The following is a 19,622-nucleotide window of genomic DNA, read 5'->3' as shown; positions in this document are numbered from 1 at the left end:
TGGGCACACAAAACATAATGGTAAAATGGAATAAAATCATAGCAAAGTACAATAAGCTAAAATAAAATCGTCAGCACTCACAATTTGACCATCCCATATCAATCTTACCCAGGATTTCCCCCTTCTAAAGAGTCAGCACTACCCTCTTCCTTTTCGCTGGTGAAGAGGCCATCATCATCACACCCTAGGAAGAGCCATTCAAGGAATAGCAAGGCCTGAAGCAGGAAGGGAACAACCACAAAAACCACCATGTGCGCTGCCATAACAACTATTTACTACACAATCGCTATGTGAGAACTGAGGCCGAATGAGGGGGTCTTTAGCGGACGCTGGGTAAACTACCCAGTGGACATGGTAGTGCCACTGGGTTATTACCACCCAGCCAGACGTGAAAATGTTCACGCAGCCATAATTTCCACCTGGACGCAAGCATTTTGCCTGGATATTGTGGAAACAAGTACGAATAATGGTTTCGAACAGCCAGATCACGGCATGCAGGTAGTGGATTGTTCGGGTAGTAACCGTCCAGATAATCGAGAGATTACTGTACTCCCATTCTTCTCATTCTCCTTCTTCTCCTCGAGCTAACAAACATAAATGTTCCCCTGTCTCCTCTTCATCTCATATTCCTGGTCTCTCTCCCCCTTCCTCTACTGCCCAGTCTATCCAATGTTCCCTTTCCTCCAAACATGAATGCTGTAATGCTATGTCACCAGCTGTTACTCAACCTTTGTCCTCTCGTATGGAATCAAAATCCCTGTAAATTATCAAGCATCTTCACTGTACCTCCTCCTTGCCTACCCTTGTCACTGCAAAAATACATTCCCTCTCTTCCCCACTCACTCCAACTCCCTTTCCCCTGTCTCTCCTGAACCTTCCTCTCCCATTCTTTCTACATCTCCTGTACTCCCTCTTCCCCTCTTTTCTGTTTCCCATTCTTCCTCTGTCCAGCCACCCGCCTCCTGTATGATCATTACGCCCTCCCCAGCTTCTTTGATCTCTTCTGTTCTTGATTTACCTATGCCTTCTGGATACTCTATCCCTCAGTGCTGTGGACAGTCTCTGCGCTTCTCCCACATTTGATTCTCCATAATCATGGCACTTCTTCACTGGAATATTAGAGGCTTCCATACCCATCATACGGACATCTGTTTTCTTATTTTCCCCAAAATCCTCTTCTTATCTCTCTTCAAGAGACCTTTCTTCATACTTCCCCGGTTCCTATTCCTGGCTCTACTTTTCTTAGATATTCTCCATCATATGAAACATCCCTCCTTATCTGCAGTAATGTCTCCTTTGAACCTCATTATATTTCTTCTTCTGTCCATCATACTTCTGCTCATGTCTTTCTCCTTCAGTGGATCACTGTTAGCTCTCTCAACTTCTCTCCTTCTGTCCCTCTTGATTTTCCTAACTGTCTCATTCCCTTCCTCATCCGATTCTTCTTGGCGACTTCAATTGCCGGCATTTCTTGTGGGGTGACTGTCATCACTACTAGAGGACGCTTAGAACAGTTTCTTCTCAAGATCTTTTTATCCCTAACACTGGCACCCCTGCTAACTTTGATCTCCATACTCATTCCCTCTCTTGTTTGGATGTATCCCATTGCTCACCTTCAGTTTCTCTCAGTTTTCATTGTTCGGTAGGCTATTAGAAGACAATCTTTTTAGTGATCACTGCCATGTCAAACTCTCTTGCCTCTTTACTGTCCTCTCCCTCGTTCCCCCCTTTGGCAGGTCCATGCTACTGACTGGGAGTTACTTTCTTCTCTTACAGTGCCTACTCTTCATCCTCTTTTTCATCTCCACAAGATACGTTGTCCTTCTTCTTTGTCCTGGTTTTAAGCGCTGCTGTCAAGGCCATTCCCCGTGACACATGACCATCTAGTGCCAAACGTGTTTCTTAGTAGACTCCTACTTGTTCACGATTCTCTCGTGTGAAATGTGCAGCCTGGAAAAGTTTTCGTCATAAACAATCCACCTCTAATTGGATTCACAGCCTCCTCATGTTGTGTTGAGCTTCCGCTGCCTTCCGTCGTACTATCCACCAGGCTAAACATTCTACAGTAGTTGGAGAGAATACTGTTGTAACTTTAGCATTCAATTCATTTAACATCAACAGATTACTGAGCTATTAGTACAGTATAGCATTGTCACTGTATTTATACAGTAATACAGTAAAATCCTTTCACTTTTTTGTGTGTCAGGTCAGACACTGTTCTGCTACTGGTACCATGTAATCCAGTACTACCTGTTCCATGGTCGAATCGTCAGGGACTAAACTGGCATCTCCACTGGTCTAGGTCAGTGAGGAGAGTGACTAGACACCCAGCAAGATGAAAAACAAGACTAGTTAAAGGCGGATGAGCAATTTGTGCCAACGGCCATCAAGTAGGGTAGGTGGAGCCCATTAGCCTTGGCTGGCAATCCACCTAGGAGAAAGAAAACCCTGAGGTTAAACTGGATAGCCATAGTCAGGGATTCCACGCCCCTGTCCATAAGTTAGTGGTGAGCACTCTCCTGGCTTGGAGGTTTGGGTGAGGTTTGCATCCTTCCCTCTAGAAAATACAACCTCGCGCGAATCAAGAGAAGGAAGAGGGATAGGAGTCGGTGCGTGTTGCCTATCCCTGACCCAGTTTTGCCGGGGGAAGGGGGTCCTCCCACAGATGCTGGCCTGGCAGGGCTTTTGGGGCCCTCAAGCTGTCGCCCACCATGATGGTTACTGGGTAAAATCTACGGGACCTCAGCAACCGGATGATGAGGGGGAACCCCCTAACCCAGACCCTGCTTTTGATTCAGGTCGTGATAGTGCAGAGGACGCGCGAGCCCGAGGCTCCAAGCGCTGGTTTTACCTTCGGAAGAGACTGCGGGTGGGAGCTTCGAATGTTCTAAGCCTTTCAAAGGATGACCGGTTGCCTTGTTGTCACGAGAGTTGGGGCAACACTCCAATACGAGATGAGTGGTTTTGAAGAGAAAGAGCTATTCGACACCAAACTTGACTTGTGAAACAGTGTCCCGTGGGAGGTCTTAGGCGACTCTAAAGCGGTTACTGGCACTGACAAGGAGGGCTTCAGGGATTGTGTAGGTCCCCATGGCTCTGGAACCAGGAATTTCAATAGTTCTAACCTTCCGGATTTTGCAAAATCCCGTAAGTTTAGAATTACTGGATCCTGGTTCCAGTGGCTAAATCTCCACTGTTGGACTTTGTATCCCAATACCGGAGAGGTTGCTAAGGAGATTGATCACATTCTTCTTAGACTCGCTGGAGGATCCTTCAGATTGCATTTTTTATTTTTTCCAAGAGTGGAGAGTACTTTGCTACTGATTACCGATTTGTTGCTACTCCAAGGCTACAAATCAAAACAGGGGGATTCTCAAGATGCCACAAAAAAAGTTTCCATCTTGAGAAACTCAGGGATGAGGAGTGTGTAAATGAGTATGCAGTGGCAATCTCAAATCAATTTGAAGTGCTCAGTACTATTGAGGATCCTGTTGAGGATCCTTTAAGCGTGCTACCCGGGCAGCAGCTGACGAATGTATTGGAGACCGCCCGAGATCAAGGAGGGGATTCATCTCACGAGGGACACTAACCACAATTGAGATGAGTCATGATGCCAGACTGGCTGGGGATCAGGAACAGCACAGACTTCTGTCACGACGGACACAAGTTTCACTGGGAAGGGACAAGGAGAGGTATGTCAATGAAATCGGTTCAAATCGCTGAGGAGGTGGAAGGCCACTTAATTTCCATGCAAATGACCTTCGACCCATCTACCGAGCCCTGAAGAAGCTACACTCCAGACCCACCTCTCAGGTTAACTTCTTTGAGAGAGCAAATGAACAGCTCGTGTTGGGAGCAAGTGAGTATAGAACTCGTTGGACTGAATTCTTTGAGCAGCTGTATATGGCTGAACTTCCCAGTGGATAGCTTCTGTCAGCAGGTGTACAACCACTGACTGCTGTCCCACTAATTGGCGAAGCCATGCCTTCTCTAGATGAAATAAAAATGGCAGTGGCTAGGTTGAAAAATGGTAGAGCTGCTGGTGTTTGTGACATCCCAGCAGAATTGACCAAAGCTGGGGGCAAGGCAATGATCAGAGGGTTACATGCAGTCATAGAAGCCGTTTGGCAGACTGGTATCATTCCTTCTGTCTGGACAAAGGGTTTGGTCACCCCTATCTGGAAAGAAAAGGGAGACCAGCATGACTGTAGTAACTGCCGTGGTATTACAGTGCTCAGTGTGCCAGGCAAAGTTCTTGGTCACATTCTCCTAATGTGTATCCGGGGCCATTTACTAAATGTTCAGAGCCCTGAGCAATCCGGATTCACGCCCAAACAGTCTACCGCTGATCATATCCTAGGTCTTCGAGTTCTTGTGGAACGCCGTCTTGAGTTTAGGTCTGCCTGCAGCCTACGTGGATCTGAAGAAGGCATTTGAATTGGAGGTACAATGGGAACTCCTGTGCCTTCGTGGGATCCCCGCAGGGATAATCCGACTGATTGCTGGCTTGTACTCAAACACTGAGAGTGCTATCTAGTGTGTGTGTGTGTGTGTGTGTGTGTGTGTGTGTGTGTGTGTGTGTGTGTGTGTGTTGGGTGGATGACTTCTTCCCAGTAAGTTCTGATGTAAGAAAAAGATGTGTCCTTGCTCCCACACTTTTCCACACATGTATGGTTTAGGTACTGGACCGGGCTGTGAGTCTAAGTCACTGTGGGTTATCAACTGACAATTTCAGGGTTACCAGCCTTGACTTTGCTGGTGATGCAGATATCCTAGTGGAGTCAGTGAAGATACTATTGAGTGCCCTCGAGGAATTTCACGAGAATGTGAAACCATTGAGATTAAAGGTTTCTTGGGCCAAGACCAAGGTCCAGGCATTTGATGGCTTGTTGCATGAAGCAGTTTAGTCTGGTCTGTCCAAGCATGTGGTGAAGATATAGAGGTCTCAGAAAGATTCACTTATCTTTGTAGTGTGGTCCATAGCAATGGTCAGTGAAATCTCTCGTCGATGTGGTCTGGCCTACGGAATTGTGGATTCACTCATTTCGGATATTTGGCGCTGTCGATATTTGTGTTGATGGACGAAAGTTCACATTTTCAAGACTCTCCTTGGCTTACTTTATGACTGTGAGACATGGACACTAAACATTGACGAGGCGGCGAATTAACTCCTTGGTACTAAGTGTCTTCCTAGGATCGTAGGATATCGCTGGTACAACCAGGTGGGTAACAAGCGACTACTCCATGAGACTGAATTGAGGCCTATTACCCACATAATACGTCAACGCCAACTTCAGCATTATGGGCACGTGGCATGCTTTCCTGAGGCTGATCCTGCTCACAGGGTGATCTCTGAACGAGTTAACCCAGGGTGAAGGAGGCCATGGGGAAGGCCACGTAACTCATGGCTGGAGCAGGTCAATCACTCCTGTCGGGAGATACTTTAGAGGAGAAAGAGTTGCTGCCAGGAGGGATGGACAAAGGGACCCAAGTGGGTGGAGTCGGAGGGTGCGTTAAGCTATGCGCCCAGCAGCATTTGTCCTTTCTTGATTGAGTATATGAGACAATGAACCATAGCAGAACGCACAAAAATGGGTCAAATAATTCATTCAATTTCCAATAACTTCTGTTTCTGCTCGAAGGAAAAAGTCTTCCATTTGAGCATCTCATGAAGGGAAAGATTTTTTCAAGAATACCAGTTCAACTAGCTAAGAATTTCCCATGACTCTGTGGTGGTGATAATGGTAGTAGTTGGTGACAGTGGTGGTGGTGGTATTGCGGTGGCTAATAGTGGTAATGGTTGTAGTTGTTTGTAATAATTGCGGTGGTGAAAATATTTGCGGTTGTGATAATCTATTTAAGATAATGCAATCATTAATATTGGTGTAATCATCATCCTATACATAACTGTGTGTGTGTGTGTGTGTGAAGTTTAGGGTCGGTTTTAGGTGTGGAATTTTGGTTTGGAATATGTAAATTTTAAGGGTATTTTGTGGCTAATGTCTATGTTGTTTTAATGTGATGGCATATAAGGATTTTCTTTTTCATGCGTGAACTGGGGAAAAGGGCGGCATGATGGCGAAGAGCAGAATGACCTGGAGACAAATTAGTGGCCGTCCTTTACGGTTTCAAGGCATTTAGCTGCAGAGGACTACCACCACTCCAGCTACCAGAACTACCACAAATACTACTAGCACAACCACAAAACCACAGCCCTTGCTTTGGAGGGAGCATGTAACTGGATATTAATTTGGTTAGTATGCCAAAGTCTTTTCAGTTAACTATTATTGTTATTATTATTAGCAGTAGTAGTACCGGTAGTAGTAGTAGTATTACTATTAGTATCATCATCATCATCGTGATCATTATTATGTACAACACTGACACTGTATTTCAAAATTTTGTGCGTGCTACTTCCACTTGGCTTTACTGGAGGGGTCAGGTATATTCACATTCACAACTAAATTGTAATAATTTATAATGAGTTTCTCACCTGACAAAGATCCTTAGCCCCTTTACAGTTACTTGGTGGCCAGGTATAGTTAGACTGGATAGGTAATGTTTATTACTGACCGAGGAGACACATTGCTTAAGGCTTATTGTATTCCATGCTTCAACTCCCAGTCTCTTTTCAGTTAATTTCTAGCCAAGCTTAGTCAGATCTGGGGGTGCAGTTTTGACTGGTAACCAGGCAGATTCGCAATAACTTGGCCCAGACTTTCTTTCATTTTTAAATTATTTCACATTCCTTATTGACAAAGACAATGGTATGGTTCTTCAATCATCCCATTGCTCTGGTTCATAACTAGCCTCATTTTTTAGTGTTAATCTTGTATTGCAATTTAATATTCAAGATGGAGCGATGACAATTCTAGGCCAAGTTAGAGGAAAAGTACTGCAACCAAGGAGACCGTAGCTAATGTGTTACTGGAAATCATAATCATCCATACCTCCTTTCTCACCCCAGGGTAAAGTGAAGTAGGGTCCAGAAAGACAGAAAATACTTATATTTAACTAGGGTTTGCCCAGTTGAATAAGCCATACTCCCATTCACCCACCATTCAAATCCCTGGAATCCTGGAACTGAATCCTACTTAAGAAGTGCAATGGTTATGGTGAAGCATAGTCCAAATGGCATTAAACCTATTTTACCCAAACATTATCTAATATTGCTTTCTCTGTCTGTCTGTCTGTCTCTGTCTGTCTGTCTGTCTGTCTGTCTCTCTCTCTCTCTCTCTCTCTCTCTCTCTCTATGTATATATCGCTGAGTCTTAAAGAGATTAACGCTAGAATATGATGCTGGTCATTAAGTGCAGTGAATAGGATTTAGAGTTGTAGTACTGTATTGTCTTTGTCACTGGGCTACAGGAAATAAGCTGCCAAAGGACAAATTTAGGCCTACCTATCAAACCAAGCACCCGTACTCTTTCCTTGAATTTGGCCTAAAATGCCCTGAGTCTTGAATATGAACTTTTAATATATAAGCACTAATATATGACTTTACTTTCATTTTAATTTGGTCTAGAAGTGACAAAGTCACGTCTTGAAAACTAAGCTGCAAAAAAAGCCTTGTACAATAGGGTACTATGGTCTTTTTCGTTTAAAACGTCTCGCATCTTGAATTTTGAGTTTTAACAATTGATGAATACTAGAATATTGTTACAACCTTAGGGTGTCGTTGATTCGTCGAGAACGATACGTAGACAGGCTAGACGGTTAATCAAAAGCAGCTGAACACTTCTGGGTTTTATTCCTTTAGCGCACAGCTGAGGTACTTGTACAGTTGGAAAACACTGACTTTTCTCTTCCACGTTAGCTCTGTCCTTCGCTGGTTGACAAACTGTCTGACAACTCCGTCCTTCATTGATTAGCTCTTACTGCCAAACTCTGTAACTGGTTGTTCATTGATGAAAAAACTGAACTCACTCCGTCCGTTACACTTGGCTGACTTAACTGTCTCAAGTGAATTGGCACACTGCCTGAACCCCAGTTCTCCATGAAGCAACCGCAGTATGATACACGTTTCGAGACAAGGCAGAGCGGTGCATCAGATTAACCTACATTAACTGCTTAGCATACACCATATCTGTATCATTAGCCATTCTCCTAAGCCGACGTCCTAATATAATTTAATCATTGCAGTACATAAGTAATCTCACTAAGGTTAAGATCAGACTATAATATCCAGTTGAAGGGAAAGAACGTGATGAGGTAATAGATTCCGTCAGATACAACCAAATAGTTGTGCTACGGTGGAATAATCTGAGTATTTATTCTGCGACACTTCAGCACTTCATAGTGGCTATGAATTATGACTATTGAGCGACAAAGACGAAATAACGTTATGATTACACAACAGGCATGGGAGATGAGCCACTGGCAACGCTTCAATTCACCTAGAGAATGAGTAATGGCTACCACCTGCTACACATCCTGAGTTGCTTCTAAACTCTTCGTTCTTATTTCTCAGAATGCATGGTGCTTATACCCTGCAACCTTTGCCTCCAACTAATTGTTCTAAAAACGATAGGTCAGCGTCTTGGCAAACCAAGATTTGTTCAAATTATATAAAAAAACATACAGGAACTCGTAATATGGGCTTTCGTTTATCACCAAGCTCTTTGACCTTGAATGACCTTGAAAGGTCAAATTCAAGGTCACGGATATTCAGGGGGCTATAACTTGAAACTAGCTGAAGATAGATATATTTACTATTACCAAGGTATAGAAAGTCTCATATAGGCTTTCATTTGGCATCGTGACCTTTGACAATGAGTGACCTTGAAAGGTCAAATGCAATATCACTGATTTTCAGAGGGCTTAAATTGAAAACATTTGCGCCATTACCTTAGACTTTAATTGTGCACTGACACTAAATGGCAGAAATGAGTCAGTATTTAACAACAATAAAATAATTGCTGTCAGCTAGGCGAGGTTTTCTGTGCCTGGCACCACGTGTTATATTTTGGAGATGTATATGAGAGAGAAGGGTGTGCATTGGAGAAAAGACGGCCTGATGGCAGAGGATGTTGACATAATGATATAGAGGCACTTCGTTTGCAGCCACCCCTTACAGGATTAAGGCATCTGGCGAGGTTTACAGACAGACAGACAGACAGGTAGGCAGGCAGAAAGCTGATATTCGTACATACAAACAGGCAGATATAGACAAACAGATCAATGATGAGGCAGACAGACGGATAGATAGGTACTTTCAGACGAATGTAGTGCGTTAGTAATAGCATCATATAGTGAAGCTAAGGAATGCAGTGCCTACGCTTCCTCTTAGCTGAATAAAACCGAACGTATGTAGCAAGAATAAAGAAAAAATACGTCATCGGATGGAAGAGGTTAATGAAATACTGGATGATCCATATCCTGTATAAAGCACGTCTTCCGCGCCACGGGGCGATTTCCCTGTGTGTTGCGGCTCGCGGGGACGGCTCGTTCAGTGCTATCAGTGCCTGTCCTTCATAATTTATTCATATCCTACACCCTGTTCTACAGCCACGTCCACGCCAGCAGACTGAATCATGCCCATGTATACAGTTCACTGCCAGGCGAGTTTCTAGTGGAGTGCTGTTTACGTACCACCCTGTATTTCCTTCATTAACACCTATGGAATGGAACAGTTATGAAAGTTGTCAGTCTTTTGCTGCTTAGTTCACGTAGCTCAGTGGCAGAAGAATACAGTGCCACGGCATGGCAGCTTAGTTCACGTAGCTCAGTGGCAGAAAAAGACAAATGCCACGGCTTTGCAGCTTAGATGAATAGCTCAGTGGCGGAAAAAGACAACGCCATGGCCTTGTAGCTTAGTTGAACAGCCCAGTGACGGAAAAAGACAATGCCACGGCTCTGCAGCTTAGTTTATGTAGCTCAGTGGCAGAAAATGACAGTGCCACGGCTTTGGAGCTTAGCTTATGTATCTCTGGCAGAAAAAGGCAACGCTACGGCTTTATAGCTTAGTCCATGTAATTCATTGGCGGAAGAAGACAGTGCCAACGCTTTGCAGCTTAGGTCATGTAGCTCAGTGGCAGAAAGAGACAACGCCACTGCTTTGCAGCCTAGTTCATGTAGCTCGGTGGCAGAAAAAAAACAAAGCGACGACTTGATGTAGCTCGTTTGTAGAAAAAGACAATGACACGGCTTTGCAGCTTAGTTTATGTTGATCAGTGACGGAAAAAGACATTGCTATGGCTTTGCAGCTTAGTTCAGGTAGTTCAGTGACAGAAAAAGACAAAGCCACCGCTTTGCAACTTAGTTCATGTAACTCAGAGGCGGAAAAAGACAGTGCCACGGCATTACATCCTTTTCATAACACCTCCTGGTGACTTGTGCCATATTCTGTTGTTACTCTGTCAGCACAAGTCAGCCTTAAAAATGGAGAGTGATAAATTTAGATCAAGGTCGAGTAAGATGAGTATACCAAACAATTTTATTAAGAGAGTTTTCAAGTTGTAGGAGTTACAGATACTCCTTTCGTTACTCCCCTTCACCACAAGGGCGTGCCCCTAATATGTATAAAATCATCATCATCATCATCATCATCATCATCCTGCACACTTCTTTCGTCGTCGTCGTCGTCCAGATCTCTTTTCCTATTTAAAGGGGTGAGGAAGGTCAGAGAGCAAGGAAAAACCTAATAGAAGGAGAAACCAACCAAAGTTCTTCCTAACCGGGTAGCATCAGAATGAATTATAGATTGTCATCAGACTGAGAGGGTTAATGAAAGAAGAACATATCCACAAAATACTTGTAAGTTGATAACCATTATAATTCCAGATTTAATTCCATATTTAATGAGAGTAGAAATTTCATCAAACAAATCCCTCGGGACTGTCACAAGCACAAATTCGCCTGTAGTACAGTCCCTAGCCAGCACTGTGTTCAGCCTTCCTAATCTCTCAGTCATGCCCCAGCGTCGAAGGGTATTCTTCTTTCTCATATTCATTTCGTTGTCTCGTATTGATATCACACACGCACACACACACACACACACACACACACACACACACACACACACACACACACACACACACACACACACACACACACACACACACACACACACACACACACACACACACACACACACACACACACACACACAAAACCATTAAACTTCTTTCATCGCCACAGCCGGCAGGAAAGTGTCGGCATACTGTGACCGAGACTGTAGGTTCTTTGGTGTGCTTAGAGTCGTGAGGACATCAATAAATGTAGTTTAACTTTTGATCATGACAGTAGCGTTCTTTACTGGTAAAAAAAAAAAATAATGAGGACATCTGGAAGGGTAAGGAATAAGGCTAATCGGACATTGCTTTACGCCCTTTATTTGCATAATCTCGTAGAGTTATGAAGACATTTAGAAGGGTAAAGAATAGGTTAATTGGACATCTGTCTTACGTCCTTTACTGATATGATCTTGTAGAGTTATGAGGACATTTGTAAGCGCTATAAATAGGGTTACTGGACAACTCTACTTATATAATCATGTTAATTTATGAGGACATTTGGAAGGGTTAGAAATGTCGTCAGTCGGGCATCCTTTCCGCCACTCGAACTGGTTACGGTCGTGTCCGTCACTGCAAACGTTCACATTAGGACACCAGCCACACTGCAAAGGAAGATGGAGTCAGTTCATTTACACTAATTCAAGGCCCAAATTCACTAATGCACTTACGATGTGTTCCCTTTTGTTACTATTTTTTTTTTCCAGAAAGAACGAGGTATGTGGACATTTCTGTAACCTTTAAAAATTAATACAGGGTATTTTACTTCTCGAAGTTACACCCGCGCTTGCGAAGTGAGAGATGTCTTTTTTTTTTTTTTTTTTTTTTTTTTTTTTCATGCTCGCACTTGTATGCGTTATAGCGCGTCCACACGTGTACTCAAACATATGTTGGCAACACAGCTGGCAACATGTTCGGGACCATGTTTGCAATAGTACTTGGACAGATGTATGCAAACATGTTTCAGTGCAGTTTCGAACACTGGCAGTAGAGGTGCTGGGATAAGTGTGTCCATACGAGGCAGCTGAGACTTCATCCTGATGTTGCCAACATGATCTGGACGCTGCTGTTCCCAGCATGTTTGCAGCGTGTTCATTACTGTGTTGCTTACATGTTGCCAACACTTGTTTGAGCACACTTGTGGACGCGCCCTTAACAAAACAACTCAAACTGTTTTAACCCGATTCTAACCAAACTCAATGGAAGTACAGTACATCCTCACAGTATACGAGTTCCGAGTACACTATCCCCCCCCCCTTTTTTTTTTTATGCGAGGAAGAAGGAACCAAAGGCCATGAGCCCGCAGTAACAGTTCCCTCAAAGAGAAAAACAAAATACAATAGAGAGCCAAATTCAAGATCCGATCATTTTGAGATGCCTGGACACACTGCGTTTTAAAGACTGGAGATCATAGGCAGCAGGAAATACAGACAGAGGGAGACAGTTCCAGAGCTGACCTGTTGCATAAATGAAAGACTGGGAGTAACGGTTAACTCTTGCATTAGAGAGTTGGACAGAAAAGGGATGAGAGTTCGCTGCCAGACGGGTGCTACGCGCCCGTCGTAGAGGTGGAGGAATGCAAGCAGGCAGTTCAGAGGAGCAGTGACCATTAAAGTAGCGACAGAAAAGAGATAAAGATGCAACAGTGCGGCGAAGAGACAGAGGTTGAGGGGAGTCAGTAAGAGGAGGAGAGTTGATGAGACGAAAAGCCTTCCACTCCACCCTATTGAGAAGAGCTGTATGTGGGGAGCCTCCCCACACATGAGAGTTGTACTCCACACAGGGGCGGATAAAACCCCTGTATAGAGTCAACAATTGTGCAGGGGTAAAGAAAGAGCGGAGTCGGCTTAGCACACCCAATCTCTTGGAAGCAGATTTTACAAGAGATGTAATATGATCTTTCCAAGATAAGTCCCGAGTAAATGAAACCCCAAGCATGTTCAAGGATGATGCAGGATGAAGCTGAATATTATTAAACATTAGTGGGTATATCTGTGGAAGATTTTGTCGGGTTGATAGGTGTAAGAACTGAGTCTTAGATGCATTAAAGACAACCATATTATTTTTACCCCAGTCAGAGATACGAGCCAAGTCAGACATTAGGTGTGCCATAGCCTCATCCCTTGTTTGTTGAAGTAACTGTTGAGATGGGCGTTGCGGGAACCGAAAGGAAAGGTGAAGGGTGGAGTCATCAGCGTATGAGTGGATAGGGTTAGAAGATCATTGATGAATAAAAGGAAGAGAGTTGGTGATAGGACAGAGCCCTGAGGAACACCACTGTTGATAGATCTAGGAGAAGAACGATGGCCGTCTACAACAGCGGCTATAGAACGACCAGAAAGGAAGCTAGCGATGAAGGCACAGATAGAAGGATAGAAACCGTAGGAGGGCAGTTTGGAAATTAAAGATTTATGCCAGACTCGATCGAAAGCCTTTGAGATGTCAAGTGCAATGGCAAAGCTTTCGCTAAAGTCCCGAAAGGAGGATGACCAGGAGTCTGAAAGGTAGGTGAGAAGATCGCCAGTGGAGCGTCCCTGACGGAACCCATACTGACGATCGGAAAGAAGGTTGTGATAGGAAAGATGTCTTAAAATTTTTCTATTAAGAATAGACTCGAAAACTTTTGAAATACAGGACGTTAAAGCAATTGGACGATAGTTGGAGGGTTGGGAGTGGTCACCCTTCTTTGGGACTGGCTGAATGAGAGCAAACTTCCAGCAAGAAGGAAAGGTACAAGTTGACAGACAAAGGCGAAAGAGTTTGCCTAGGCAGGGTGTAAGCACAGGAGCACAGTTCTTGAGAACAACAGGAGGGACCCCATCAGGCCCATATGCCTTGTTAGTACTGAGGCCAGTGATGGCAGAAAATACATCAACTGAAGAAATTTTAATGTCAGCCATGAGGAAGTCAGAGGGGGGAAGTGATGGAGGAACAGCACCGGAATCGTCTAAGGTGGTATTGGAGGAGAAAGTCTGTGTGAAGAGATCTGCTTTATCAGTAGAAGAAATAGCTACAGAACCATCAGAGTAGAAAAGAGGAGGGAAGGATGATGAGGTAAAGTTGTTAGAAAGATTTTTGGCAAGGTGCCAGAAGGAGCGGGAAGAATTCGAGTTGGAGAGTTGAGAGCATTTAGTATGGATGAAATTATTTTTAGTAGAGCGAAGAACAGACTTAGCACGATTCCGGGCAGAAACGTAAAGATGATGTGATTCAGGGGTGGGTTGGCTCCGGTACCTTTTGTAGGCCTTCTCCTTGTTGCGGACAGCATTAGAACAAGCGTGATTAAACCAAGGCTTTCTTGCGTTAGTCAAAGGATATGAGAAAGGAATGTATGCTTCCTTGCCCGAGAGAATAACCTCTGTAATGCGCAAGGCACACTCAGATGGCTCACGGCCATGGAAGCAATAATCATTCCAGGGAAAATCAAAGAAGTACTGCCTGAGAGCCTCCCAGTCCACGGCTCCAAAATGCCACAGACGACGTTTCCCTGGAGGGTCCACAGGCCGTACCGGAGTGATAGGACAGGTTAAGGTAATAAGGTTGTGATCGGAGGAGCCCAACGGAGAGAAAAGATTAACAGAGTAAGCAGAAGGATTAGTTGTGAGGAAGAGGTCAAGTATGTTGGAGCTCTCTCCAAGGCGGTCAGGGATACGGGTAGGGTGCTGTACAAGCTGCTTTAGGTCATTAAGGATAGAAAAGATGTAGGCTTGTTCACCAGGTGGACCTTCTTTTTTTTTTTTTTTTAATTTTAGTGTATTTTTTATTTGTACGCGAATTGAACTCCTTGTAAGCAAGACGGGCAGCGATGAGTGGCCCAAATCTGGGGTTACCCCGAATACGCGACATTGTCCACCCAAGAAGCGATAACTGTTAAAGGTGAGCAGCCAAATTCTTGTTGGTTTAGTTAAACCATATCCTTGTTGATTTGCCTAGTAAAGCCATAATCTTGTTGGTTTACTTTATTTTAGGTAATATGTCTTAGATAGTTTCCCTGTATAGTACAATACTTAGGTCTGAAAGGCGTCTCAAGGGTTGCCCATGAAGGGGGGTGCCGCCCATATGTAATTTTTCCCATAAGTTTATGTATTCACAGTACATGAATTCCTAGTATGCAATGTCCTCTGCCGCCCATATAGGCGCGTACTATGGGGATGTACTGTACTAAGGGTCAGCCAGTGAGTAAGCTTAATGTTTTTTAGCATAATTGGTCAAAGATCATGGTCACAGTGATAGGTCAAAATTTGACCCTAATGTGTGTCTGCTAAAGTGACCGAAGGTTTGATCAAAGTTTTACCAAACTTACTGGAACGGCTATTTTTTAAAAATCTGATTTGAACCTGATTTAGTTGAAGGGTCAGCCTATGAGTTAACGTACTGTTTTTTACAACTGTACGTCAAGGTCAAGGTCACAGGGCTAGATCAGAGTTTGACTTAGCAAAATCAGCTTAAACAGTTCCAATTCTGACCAAACATGAATGGGTTGAGGGTAAACCATGAAGGAAGGCAATCAATGTTGAAAAGAATCAGTCAGAAGTAAAACTCACAGGGTAAAACCCAATTCGATCCCTGTGTTTGTGGGCAAACAAAACAACTGAAACAGTTTTGATCTGATCTGGATCAAATTTGATGGATAAATTGAAGCACATCCAAGATGTTGACCTAGTGTGTTTTATAAGAAGAGGTCAAAGGCTGTCACATGGCATGGTCAACTTAAAAGCTTTTATCCAATGTAGACTAAACTGTGTGGAAGGTTCGGTTTAATGCAAGGATAAAGACCTTCTACTTCGTATCAGTCAAAGGTCATGATCACAGGGAAACATCAAAGGTCAAGGCCACTGGGCAAAGTCAACTCAAGCAGCTTTGATTGTATTTGAACCAAATATGGTGAAAATTTTGAGAGTTAAACAAGAATGAAGTAATTCATTTTTAGAGCAGTCTGTTGAAGGTCAAGATCACAGGGCAAAGTTAAATATAGGTCCTTAGATTACTTGATGAGTGCGGATGTTGCACTGTCTGACTGCTGTGTCTTGTTTACATTGTTTTTACACGAAGAAGAAGAAAAAAAGTTTTGGACTCTGTCCTTCCAGCAAAAACAAATTGCAGTTGTTGTTTTTTTAACGCAAGGTAGAAGGAACCAAAGTCTGGAAGCCTGCAATATTATTCCCTCCAAGGAAAAAAAAAAATTAACAAAAATCCAAATTCAAGATCCGTTAATTTTGAGATGCCTAGGAACATTACATTTAAAAGATTGGAGGTCATGGGCAAAAGGAAATACAGACAGAGGAAGACAGTTCCAGTGTTGACTTGTGTACATGAAGGACTGGGAGTACCAATTAACTCTTGCATTAAGGAGTTGGACTGAAAAAGGGTGAAAGTTTGCTGCCATAAGGGTGCTATGCACCCACCGAAATGGAGGAGGAATGCATGCAGGCAGTTCAAAAGAGCTGCAACCATTGAAGTAGTGAGAGAAAAGAGATAAAGATGCAACAGCGCAGCAATGAGACCGAACTTGAAGGGATTCGGTAAACAAAGGAGAGTGGATGAGATGAAAAGCCTTCAACTCCACCTTGTCGAGAAGAGCTGTAAGTTGGGAGCCTTAACACACATGAGACTTTTACTCTACACAGGAGCGAATAAAAACCCTGTATAAACTCAACAGCTGTGTAGGAGTGAACAAGGCATATGGTTGGCAATCTCTTGGAAGTAGATTTTGCAAGAGAGGTAATATGATCTTTCCATGATAAATCCAAAGACAAGGAAACCTCAAGTACATTCAAAGATGATACAGGCTTGAGTTGAATGGTGCTAAATATTAACGGATTCTCCTGTGGAAGATTATGGGGGCTTAAAAGATGTAGAAACTGAGTTTTGGAGGCATTAAAAACTAATGTCAATTTTACGCCAGTCAGAGGTACGAGCCAAGTCAGAAATTGTGTGTGCCATAACCAGTGGAGTGTCCCTGATGGAATCCATACTGACGACCGAAAAGAAGGTCATGATAGGCAAGGTGCTTTATTTTATTTTATTTTTTTAGTTAAGAATAGATTTTAAATATTAAGAAATACAGGATGTTATGCAGTTGGGTGGTAATTAGAAGGCTGGGAATGATCATCCATCTTCGGGATGGGCTGAATGGGGGCAAACTTCCAGCAAGAAGGAAAGGTACAAGTTAAAAAGACAAAAGAGTTTCCCTAGGCAGTGTGTAAGCTCAGAAGCACAGTTCTTGAGAAAAAAGGGGGGACCCCATCAGGCTCATATGCATATTGCCTTGATTGCATTGCGACCAATGAGAGCAGATACTGCGTCAACTGAAGACATTTTAATGTCAGTCATGAAGAAGTCAGAAGCAGGAAAAGACGGAGGAACAGCGCCAAAATCACCCAAGGTGGAATTTGAAGAGGAAGTCTGGGCAAAGAGTTCTGCCTTTTTCGGTGGAATAAACAGCTACAGCGCCATCATTGCAGAAAAGAGGAAGGACGGAAGGAGGATGAAGGGACGTTGTTAGAAAGGTTTTCGACAAGGTGCCAGGAGGAGTGGGAAAGATTTGAGTCATCGAGTTCAGAGTAAATGAATGAAATTATTTTGTGCGGTGCAAAGAACAGACTTAGCATGAGTCCATGCAGAAACATAAAACTGATGAGATTCCGGGGTTGGTTGTTGCAGGTACCTTTTGTAGGTTTTTCTCTTGTTGTGAGCATCAGTAAAATAAGCGTGATTAAACCAAGTTTTTTTTTTTTTTTTTTTTGCAGTAGTCAAAGGATGTGAGAAAAGAATGTATGCTTCCATGCCTAACAGAATACCATACGTAATCCGTGCGGCAAACACGGATGGCTTTCAGCCATAGAAACGATAATCATCCCAGAGAAAAAGAAGTACTGCCTGAGGGCCTCCCAATCAGCAGTCCCAAAGCACCACATACACCACTTCTTGGGAGGCTCCACAGTCCTACTAGAGGAATAGGATGGTTTAAGGTGATAAGGCTGTGATCAGGGGAGCCCAACTGAGAGAAATGATCAACAGAGTTAGCAGAAAGATTAGTTATACCAGTAACTAAAAGGTTAAGTATGTTGGATGTCTCTCCAAGGCAGTCAGGGATACGAGCAGGATGCTGTACGAGCTGCTCTAGGTCAGTATGGATTTATAAAAAAGAAAATGTAGGTTTGTTCACCAGGTGGACCAGTGAATGAAGAGGAGAGTCAAAGGTGGTGGTGGACATAGAAAGCGCCTGAAATGAAGATTTCAGAGAAAGGAGAAATTGATAGAATGTTTCATCTGAGATGCAAGGTAATCAAAATTTTTCATAGTCATTAGAGTTTGGGGATAAGTACACAGCAGAGAATGACATGACAGTCAGAGAATGACATGACAGCCGAAGCTAGAGTGTAGAGAATTCAGGAGATTCAAGTTTAGAACATAAGAGCAAGGTATATCGTTACATATACACCACAACCACCTTTGACTTTGAACTGAGTATAGAGGAAGTAGGAGGATAACGAGAAGGGTTTACAGCTAAGTCTCGGTGAGGAAGAAAAGGTGAGGGTTAAATGAAGTGAGGTGGTGTTCGACAGAAAGAAAATCGGAGGAAAGGCTACCAATGTTGGAGAGCTTAATAGAGCGACAGTCAAAGAATACCTCCTCTCGTATCGTTGCTAGAGGGAACTGACTGTAAGTTTGACAGCTAATCTGAGCCTTTTAGTTTCTTTACATTAACCACATCACACTTTAGTTCTTATTATGGGTTGTATGACTTCATGACACTTCCTCCTTAGTGATTCATTCTGCGTTCTACACCTTACTATTCTCCATGTGTCTGTCTTTTTATTGTAGATCATAGTTTGCATTAGTAACATACAAGATGATATACTGTATATTGCCTGTATATCGTTTTAGTATCTAGTTTGCAACAGTAACATAAGATATAATTTCTATATATTTTGAATACTACTCATCGTTTGCATCAGTAATATGAGAGTCGATATTCCTTCTGTATCTTTTTAATACCAATCATGGTGTGCGGTAGTAACACGATATGCTACCTGAAGATATAAGAGGCGAATTAAATCAATGGGGAAGAGGTGCTACGCAAATCTTATAGCAACATGAAGACTGCGTATTCACTCGTTCATTAACCCTACTGTACCGTACAGCCCTTCACTACCTCCAGCCCTGCCCTTACCTGGAAGCTGATCTTTTTGGTGAGGCAGTCGTGGCAGGTGGTGAGAGATACACACGTGGGACGGGCTTTGAGGTAGATGCCTGTCCAGTTTCCGATCCCGGCATCCTTCACGTCAACCCTGTGGTACTCGTAGTATGTCCTGCGCCGTATAACTGCAGCGAAATAATAATGATTTTTTTTTTGTGTGTGTGTGAAGTATTGGCATATCGTTGTTGTTGTTGTTGTTGTTGTTGTTGTTGTTGTTACCCACAAACCACCACCATTCTTAAAATGAAAATGTGTCCAGTGAAGAGATAATTAGTACGACTTGCAAGTCAGTAATCCATTGAACTTATAAGTCTTTCTAGCCCCTCTATCTTAGTTATTTATCTTTAATATTACACGTCACTGATCTTTTTTGGGTGGTGGGGAGGGAAGCCTTCATGTGGTGTCAC

The sequence above is a fragment of the Coenobita brevimanus genome, chromosome 89 (genome assembly GCF_032717465.1).
Source record: "Coenobita brevimanus isolate Jiangsu-jjx chromosome 89, ASM3271746v2, whole genome shotgun sequence".
Lineage (NCBI taxonomy): Eukaryota > Metazoa > Arthropoda > Malacostraca > Decapoda > Coenobitidae > Coenobita > Coenobita brevimanus.
The sequence above is the reverse complement of the archived record's forward strand: the minus strand, read 5'-3'. Positions refer to the sequence as shown.